At 43.7% G+C, this 9,558-nt stretch overlaps 1 pseudogene; it reads left to right on the forward strand.

Annotated features, from left to right (window-relative positions):
- Nucleotides 1-8,914: 8,914 nt before the first annotated feature.
- On the forward strand, nucleotides 8,915-9,087 carry LOC143928557 (U2 spliceosomal RNA; annotated as a pseudogene).
- The last annotated feature ends 471 nt before the right edge of the window (nucleotides 9,088-9,558 follow it).

Here is a 9,558-nt window from a genome sequence, read left to right on the forward strand (position 1 = left end):
GTGTGTCGATCCTCCTACATAGGAGTGCGGGTTTTGTAGTGACCCAACAGTTGTCTGACCCAGACGGTAGGTTTTTATTTTTGAAAGGCTCCTGGGGTAACACGCCTCTAACGTTGGCGAATGTTTATTTCCCCAATAGAGGGCATGTTGCGTTCTGCAATCGACTCATTGAGGAGCTAAAAAGCTTTGCCTCGGGATGCATTATCCTGGGTGGGGATTTTAATGTTCCGCTCAATCCCCTGCAGGACACATCCGATGGCAAATCTTGCTTGACGTACCGCATATTGAAACGGATCAAGCACCTTTTACACTCCTTGACCTTGACCGACGCGTGGCGAACGCTTCGCCCGCCGGACAGGGACTATACGTGCTACTCGGCACCTCATGACAAATACACTCGCATTGATTACACCTTCATCACACAGAGGGACCTATTAGACCTACAAGAAGCCCATATAGGCCTCCAGACCATCTCGGATCACGCACCTATTTCACTCACAATGACACGCCCTGACCTGAGACCTAAATCTTGTATGTGGAGACTGAATCCCTCCTTGTTGACTGATGCCGACTTGCTCCCTTCTTTGATGGAGGCCTTGCGCAACTATTTTCTAGAGAATGAGACAGAGGAACTGTCCCCCCTAACCATTTGGGAAGCGCACAAGTGTGTGATGAGGGGGGTGTTCATTAGAGCTGGGGCGGCCCGGAAGAGAGCAGCGGAACTACAGATTCAAACATTGACCTCCAGGGTGGCGCGGTTAGAAACCCAACACAAACGGTCCCTGGACGCCTTGAAGGCCCAGGAGCTAATTCAGGCTAGACTAGAGCTGCGCAGCTTCCTGGAGATCAGGAGCAAACGCACCCTTTTTCTTAAAAAGAAAGTTTACTATGAGCACGGGGATAAGGGAGGGAAATTCTTAGCCAGGGCCCTGAAGGAAGCTTCTCTAATCAACAACATCTTGGCAGTTAAGATGGGAGATGGTACCCTGTCACATCGCACGGATAAAATCGCCGAAAGTTTCCGCCAATATTACACTAAGCTCTACAACACGCCCCCACAACACAAACCTGACACGCTGAGTGGCGACCGGAGCCAAATTATACGGGATTATCTAGAGCAGAGTGGTATGTCCACGTTATCCCCTGAAGATGCGGAATCCCTAGAAGGTCCCATCACGTCTGCGGAACTGTTGGCCACTATTAAAGGTCTTAAACCGGGGAAGAGCCCCGGACCTGATGGGCTTACTGCACATTACTATAAAGTGTTCTCGGCCTTGCTGGAACAACCGCTCTTGAAAACTTTTAATTTCCTTAGAAATCCGCATCACCTCCCTGCTTCGTTCCTAAGCGCGCATATAACTGTTATTCCGAAATCGGGTAAAGACCCCACCGAATGTTCTAGTTATCGCCCGATCTCGTTGTTGAATTTGGACTTAAAAATCATGTCAAAGATAATTGCGAACCGGTTACGTCTTTTTCTTCCCCAATTAATTGGTCCCAAACAGGCTTCATGCCGGGGAGGGAATCCAGGGACAACGTGACCAAAGCACTGAATATGATCCACCATTGCCACAGGGTCGGTCTGGAAGGCTTTCTCCTATCTACGGATGCGGAGAAAGCCTTCGATAGGGTGGCCTGGGACTACCTGTTCGCAACTTGTCAGCACATAGGTCTACGCCCGGGAATGCTCTCCTGGATTTCCTCCCTATATCAGAACCCGGCAGCACGCTTAAAAATCAATGGAACCTTGTCTGAACCGGTGGTAATCCATAATGGGACGAAACAAGGATGTCCATTATCCCCCTTATTGTTTATCCTCACCCTGGAACCATTTATACGCACAGTTAACAATTCTCCTTCAATTACTGGATTCCCCATTGGACATAAGAGCTTCAAAATTGCCGCATACGCGGACGATTTATTATTTTTTTTAACTCGCCCGCACACTACCATTCCCAACCTACTGATGGCTTTCACCGTGTATGGATACATCTCCCATCTTAAGATAAACTACAGTTAGTCGGAGGCGATGAATTTGTCACTTGCGCCGGAGGCATTGGCGCAAGCGCAAACGAATAACTCTTTTCAGTGGGTTTCAGGCGCGTTAAAATACCTAGGCATTAGACTCACCCCCCAGATACACCTTATATACGCCCACAACTTTCGAGCCATGCTGCGACAGATAGACACTGACCTGCGTAGATGGTCTCTGGGTTTTTTCTCTTGGTTTGGCAGGGCTGCCATAATCAAGATGGTCACGTTACCACGTTTGCTATACCTCTTCCATACTTTGCCCATTTCAATTCCAGCCTCTTTTTTTAAGCAGTTGCAATCTATCTTATGGAAATTTTTATGGGCCCACAAACGCCCACGCATCAGTCTTCGTTTACTGATGAAACCCAAATCAGAGGGTGGGGTGGGATTTCCGAATTTTAAACTTTATTGCTATGCTACGCACCTAGCCCGAATTATAGACTGGAATTGTCATGCAGCACGCAAGGATTGGGTAAGGGTGGAGGAGAGTGTGTCTAAGACTCCCCTGCGCTTTTCCCCCTGGATACCACGGGACAAATGCCCTGCTGAATTGATCCAACACCCTCTTATTGGAGCCACACTGAGGGTCTTGCATAAGCTTGTCGCCGGACACAAATTTACGTCGTCTCCGGGCCCTCTCACACCCCTGCTACACAACCCGGATTTCCCTCCTGGGATGGACTCAAATAGATTTATGTTAGATGCAACCACTCCTCTCCTGGCTACGCACTTGACTCGGCGGGGGCGGGTTCTCTCATTTGAGGATTTGGGGGATGTTTTGCCCTCAGGGACACTGTCGTTCTGGAACTACCGGCAGGTTTGCCGTTACATGTTGGCACCCGACAGAAGACAGGCTGTCCTGAGAGAGCTCTTACCTTTTGAGTCAGTTTGCCTCCGGGGTGATCAGGTTGAGAAAAACGACCTCCTTTATGTACACGTGTCTCCAGCAGCTTGACCACACTGAGGCCTCCAGGTTCAGGGAGAGCTGGGAGAGGTTACTTCAAACCTCTTTCACTGATACACAATGGAGGAACGCATGTATTTTAGCCCATAAATGTACAGTCAGCACTAGACTGCAAGAAAACTCGTACAAATTACTTTCTCAGTGGTATGCTACACCGGTTAAGGTGAAACGCTGGTATCCGGCTTCGTCTGACTTGTGCTGGCAGTGTGGGGAGGCGAAAGGAGACATGCTGCATATCTGGTGGAGTTGCCCCCGAATAGTAGATTTCTGGAGTCGGGTCCGAGGCCTAATATCTCACATAACAGACACTAAAATTAAACTCACCCCGGGCTGTTGTCTCCTGCATATATCTAACGTTTCTTTGGGCAAATATAATAGATCTCTAACAAAATATTTACTGATCGCAGCTAAAGCTTTGGTGCCTAAATATTGGAAACTTTCGACTACCCCCACTATCCGAGAATGGGTGCACTCAGTTAATCATATCTTTGCCATGGAAGAGATGTTGGCTACCGCTAAGGACTCAGCTGACAAATTCCACGTTACATGGTCTCCCTGGGTCCAGTTCAAATACTCCGCGGCTTTCGAGAGTTTGACTAATGGCTGAACTCTCCTCCCTCCCGGATATGTGGCGGATTGGGGTGATGGTGTCCCGGGTTGGGCCGGCCTGGCGGGGATGTGTTACAGGATCTCTGAAGCTCTGCAAACTCACTCTGTTTTTCCTTTTTTTTTTCTCTTTCTTTTTCTTCTTCTCCCCTTTTACCCTATACTACTCTTTTTAACTTCAGCTTGCTTCCTTTCCTTTCCCTTGACATGAGGATGTGTTGTCTGTTTTACACACTGAAGGGTGCATAGGGCTCTATTTGGGCCCGTCACTTCATTTTCATGTCACTTTTAATTTGCGTAATTTGTTGTTATGGATAAGTGCTTTGCATATTATAGCCTGTAACTTTTATGCTGGTTTGTTCGCCTGCTGACACAGGCTCCCTTTCCATGTATTTGTTGACTCTGTTACCACATTGTGACATTTGCTTAATAAAACTTATTGTTAAAAAAAAAAGAAAGTAAAGGGGCCGAATAATTTTGCACGCACCACTTTTCAGTTTTTTATTTGCTAAAAAAGTTTAAAATATCCAATAGATTTCTTTCCACTTCACAATTGTGTGTCACTTGTTGGTGATTCTTCACAAAAAATTAAAATTTTATGTCTTTATGTTTGAAGCCTGAAATGTGGCAAAAGGTTGAAAAGTTCAAGGGGGCCGAATACTTTCGCAAGGCACTGTAAACCCCCTCCTATCCAGACCAATTTTCAGCTTTCAGTGCTAATGCATTTTGAATGACAATTGCGCGGTCATGCAAAACTGTACCCAAATTAAATTTTTATAATTTTTTTCCCCCAAATAGAGATTTCTTTTGGTGGTATTTGATCACCTGTGTGATTTTTTTTTTTTTTTTTATGTTTATGTTATGTTTTATTTTGTTAGTAAATTTTAAAACGGGTAATTTTTGTCCGTCATTGATGTGCGCTGATAAGGCACTGATGGGCACCGATAGGTGTCAGTGATGGGTACTGATCAGTTACACTGATAGGCAGCACTTCTAGGTGGCACTGATTGGCAGCACTGGTGGGCATTGATATGCAGCACTTTTGGGCATTGATAGGTGGCACGTGTGGGAATTGATAGGTGGCACTTTTGGGCACTGTTAGATGGCACAAATGAGGCATAATTGGCTCTTCCTTTTCGGGACCGATGTCCCTTTAATACGAGCTGGTGATCGCTTTTTTTTTTCTCCTGTGTCAGCGTGAGAAGAAAAAAAAAATGATCACTGAGCTTTTGTTTTGATCATGTGGCTGACAGCTGATCACACGGTAAGGGTGCACGCAGGGAGCGTGCACAGAGGAGGCCGTCATATGATGGCCTCCTGGGAATTCAGGTCCGTGCTGTGGCCGTCATTTGGCCATAGTGCCGATGCCAAGTGGTTAAAATCCAGCAATACACTGTCTCACCCTATCTTGTATTCTTGGCACTGTGCCTAAAATCGGTGAGTGGGGGGGAGAAGCATTAGGAAAAATATAGACTGTGCTGAAGGCATACAGATTAGGTAGAGATGGAAGAAAAGCAAGAGAGGTGACAGGACAAACTCAGCTGCCATGGAGACACAAAAAAGTTAAACTTACAAGTCTAATTCCTTATCTCTCTGATATTCTCTCTTTTCTCCCTTGGTAGCAACAGTATTATGAACTTCACCACTGTAAAGCTTCTGTCAGCCTTCCTCTCTTGCTGTGTCAAGACATACAATCAAGGCTGGAAATGCACAAATTTTAACTACAGAAAATGGCATATAGTTTTTGAGATCAAAGAGACGAGTAGAGTTTCCAATAAGGAAGTGATTGCTTGAAGCTTCAACAAAATAGCAGCCTCCATCAAGAAGAAACATCAGCAATGCAATTTACAGCACAAACTAATCTTTTTATTTTTTGAAGAAACTTATCATAGGTGACAGAATTCTTGCCTAAAAACAGACATAAATGGAACGGACATAAACGGATGACATCCATTTACATGCGTTCAGATCCTTCTAAATGGAAAATGACACAACTCTACTACATTTAAAAAACTGCATTGAACAGACACAGATGTAGGTGGATGTAAATAGATAATCATCAATTTACATCTGCGAGACATTATGCATTATTTACTGCCTGATTTCCAACTAAAAATGGATGGATGAAAAACAGGTGTGAAAGGGGACATAGACCCCACAGAGTTTGTGGATTCATTATTCAAGTTGTTAAAAAATGACTTGGGATGATTTATCTGCCATTATGGCCATATTAAAAGAGAAGTAGGGCCAAAGCTCTTTGTAAGTGCACTTAGATTTGCACTCCAGTGACCCATATTCAGCCAACAGTGGGCTAAAGTCTGCTGTCAGCTGACATCACAGAGTCAATAGAGGCTTTGGAGAAATCCCTACTTTAATGTCGGGATCCATCCAGATGTCTGGCACCTGGCCCAGCCTCTCACCGTGCTGCTGAAAGGCTGAGCCAGCCGCTCCCGCCCCCTCCACAGCTATGTGTTCTAGTGAACACCGGAGGGGCAGAACACAGAGCCAACTCTCTGCTCACTGAGTGATCAGCAGTTTTGGTCTTAGAGGCAGCAGGGGACAGATGCAGCATTGGACTGGAGGTAAGTATGTATGTTCGATATTTTGAATTTCTGAACTTCCTGTTTAAAAAATCTTGCCCCAAATATACAAAAGCTGTGCAATAAAACAAAAAAAGAAAAAAAAAATACTACCATCTTAGTGATAACAAAATTGGATATAAATAGGAGACAAATGTCTGCCTAAGCTGAGCATGCAACCGATTCTTAAATGCCTTCCTGATAGTCAACAGACTCTCTCACAAGTTGTGCCAGTTGTTGCATGGACAGGGAACAGATTTTTGATGAGTGTCACACTTTAAGCTTGTTTACACATGCTTTACTCTCTGCAGAGGAATGCTTTTCAAAGAGTGGTGCAGGCGCAGCTGACAGGCATTCAGGAGGCGATACTGCTGTCTCCTGAGTGGCTCTTTTGCTCTTTTTCTTGACAGCCAAATTGCCATTTAATTGGATATCCCACACCACAACCGCAAACAAAGCATTTGGCTCAAGCTTTACCCTATTTGGTTGTGTATATATCATATGTACTGCCTGCTGAATGCAATGGGGGGGGGGGGTAGTTTTTGCACCGCAAGGGAAGCAGAGCATTGTGGGTATAGTGTAAGCACATCCCTATCCAGGTGCATTAGAAACCTATTGGGTGTAGTTAGATGGTGGTAAAAATACCATCTATTTTTACTGCACCCCCAACCACAAATGTTAAACTAAGCCTTTATGATTCACAAGGACTGTCCATGCAGCTCTCCAGCAGTGATCATTTAATCAGCAATCCTCTGAGCTTTTTGTAGCAATTAAACATTTGTTTTTTGCCTGAACGTCAAATTGGTTCAAGCTAGGTGAGGTAACCTGATCTTGTTCTATATGGCCATTTTGCAAAACCCGAGTACATACACACTTTTTGAAAATAGGTTTGTGAATATTAACTAGAAAAACTGTAATAATTGTTCCCTTCAGGGCAATTCATGTCCGCAGTTTGTTCCAAGGTTGTTTTTTGCTGAAACAGTGCAGATCAAAGAAAGGGTTAAAACACAGTTTGGCGACCTGAACTGGCCAAGCTCCGTAGCTCTATGAATGGAGGACATATTATTTTATTCCTGAGGAGGTGGCTGGATTCCAGGTGACACCTGGTCCAAATGTTCAGATAAAGGGGGGTAGTAGATCAGCCAGCGCATAAATTAGCACCTGATGACAGACTTAACTAGAGAACTGACCTGCACACAGCTTATCTTCTCAGCACATGGTGGAAGAGGTAAAAATGTGTGGAACAGAAAGAAGATTCAGTATCAGATTCCACTGTACATCATGCAATGTAAACTGTTCATGTTGCAACATTGGATAGTCAGCTTTATTTTTTTATATTAAATATTTTGTGTATGATCGTAAAATGGTGCTTCACTTGTGCGATTCACTGAGCAATAAACAATAAAGCCTTAAGGAAGAATTGTAATATAAACAGGAACTTTACAAGAGCTTGTAATGGTAGAGATTGGTAAGTATTAACATTAAGGATGGTCAAAATTATATTGGCACATTGATTTTGTTGCAAAATTATTTATTTCACTGTCTGTGAAATTGTATTGAAATAGAAAAATAGCTTCTTTATTTAGAAGCTTTGTTATTGAAGTATTTAAGGTAGTTTTGGGTTTCTATTTTTTTAAGTTCTTTTTTTTTTTCATTTATGGCACATTTACTCTGCTGTGTTCTAATATATACATAGAAACATGCTAAAATTTATTTTTCCAACTTCCCCATTATAAACATATTGTTGGTTACCATCTCAATTCTGTTTTAAAAAATACTTTTTTTTTTTTTTCTGTTACAAATTCTAAAATTCTAAAAAGGATGCAAGTTGACATGACACATATGCGTGTAATATGGATTGTGCTAACTACCACCACAATCATTTAGTGTCAAATATCACTTTCACAGTGTTGTATACAAAATCCACATAAAGTGTCGTGCCTCAATTAAATTCCTCGCTTTACTCTCATCCTACTATATAAAGTGCAATTAATATAGACAATATGGATGACACATAGCAGTTTCAACCAACTACTGCTATGTAGATCAATGACATGTGAAGTAGAACTTGAAATGTGTCTGTACATTGTAACTGGTGGGACTAGTGTAGGATTGCGGCCCACTGTCCCTGAAAAGATGTAAATCACATGCGACCTTTAGGTCTACAACTAGCTTACCAACCTACACATACAGTATACTCAGTATATTGTATGTAACCCTGGATAAGGCTGGGTTCACACCTATGCAAATTGGATGTGTGTTTCCCCGCATTCCAATTCGCATGACAGGAGACTGTGACCAGCTCTCTATGGAGCTGGTTCACATATCGCTGTTGCTGCTGCTGAGTGGCTCCCACAGGAACACTGTGAGTCTTTGGCTCCATTTCAGGGCCAAATTCAGGAAAAAATTCAGGCCTGAATCATTCCTGAAATGGAGAGTAGGGACGAACCGGACCCGTGCTGTAAGTCACATCCATCGGAGGTGTGAACCCAGCCTTCGACTGCAAACTACAAGAGGAAATGGTCAAAGACTGTGTACATGGTACAGGTGTGGTTGGACACAAAGGACTGTCTGTGTCCCTGTTAAGGAGATTCATGCCCTCTAATTGTCTAAATCCTCAATGTCACCAGGAATTATAGTGATGGATAAATCCAATGTTTTGAGTTGCCACCGGGACAGAAATACAAGGAAAATCTTCAAATAGGATTGTTCCTGTGACATCTCTACAAAAAGGGCTTCTTGGCCCTTTGGCTAAGATCAAGTGTAGTATCTGTTTTTATCAATGTCCAGTAGGGATGCTTCACCATTATTCTGGCCTTACAGCTAGGATGGATGGCTGTATAGTATCCCTGTTGGTTTGATGGGGGTCCTGAGGGATTTTATCAATGGTCAAGGAAACCAAATATAACAGGGACCACGTAAGGGGGGGTTCAAGAGTACTTCCCTGATGTGAAGGGTTCTGAGGGGCCCAGTGCCCCCTGCTTTCAGTCATGGTGCTTTGTCTGGATGAGCTCTGGGAAATCAAAGAGCCCACAGTGTCAAGCTTCCCCAGGAGTGGCATCCTGGGGATGTCGGAGTAGCACTATGGGTTTGGGATCCCACTGTGTAAAACTGCACTAGGCAACAACACCAAATGTTTTTTTTTCTGCACCATGCCTCATAGACTATACCTTTTGGCTGAGACTGCGGCAAATTTTGTTACCGGGCTGCATGGCCTAGTCAATGCACTTGCACTAGCACCTTCTTGTTTTACATATTTGTTTATATATTTTTTTTTTCTCTCCATATGTGTTTCACTCTGCACATATTTTCACTCTGAATGGAGGGTGTGGGCCTACCCTGAAGTCTCATTGGTTGGCTTCAGCTGACCATGAG

The sequence above is a fragment of the Lithobates pipiens genome, unplaced genomic scaffold, assembly GCF_037356315.1.
Source record: "Lithobates pipiens isolate NorthernLeopardFrog02 unplaced genomic scaffold, aLitPip1_a1.2 Scaffold_23, whole genome shotgun sequence".
Taxonomy (NCBI): Eukaryota; Metazoa; Chordata; class Amphibia; order Anura; family Ranidae; genus Lithobates; species Lithobates pipiens.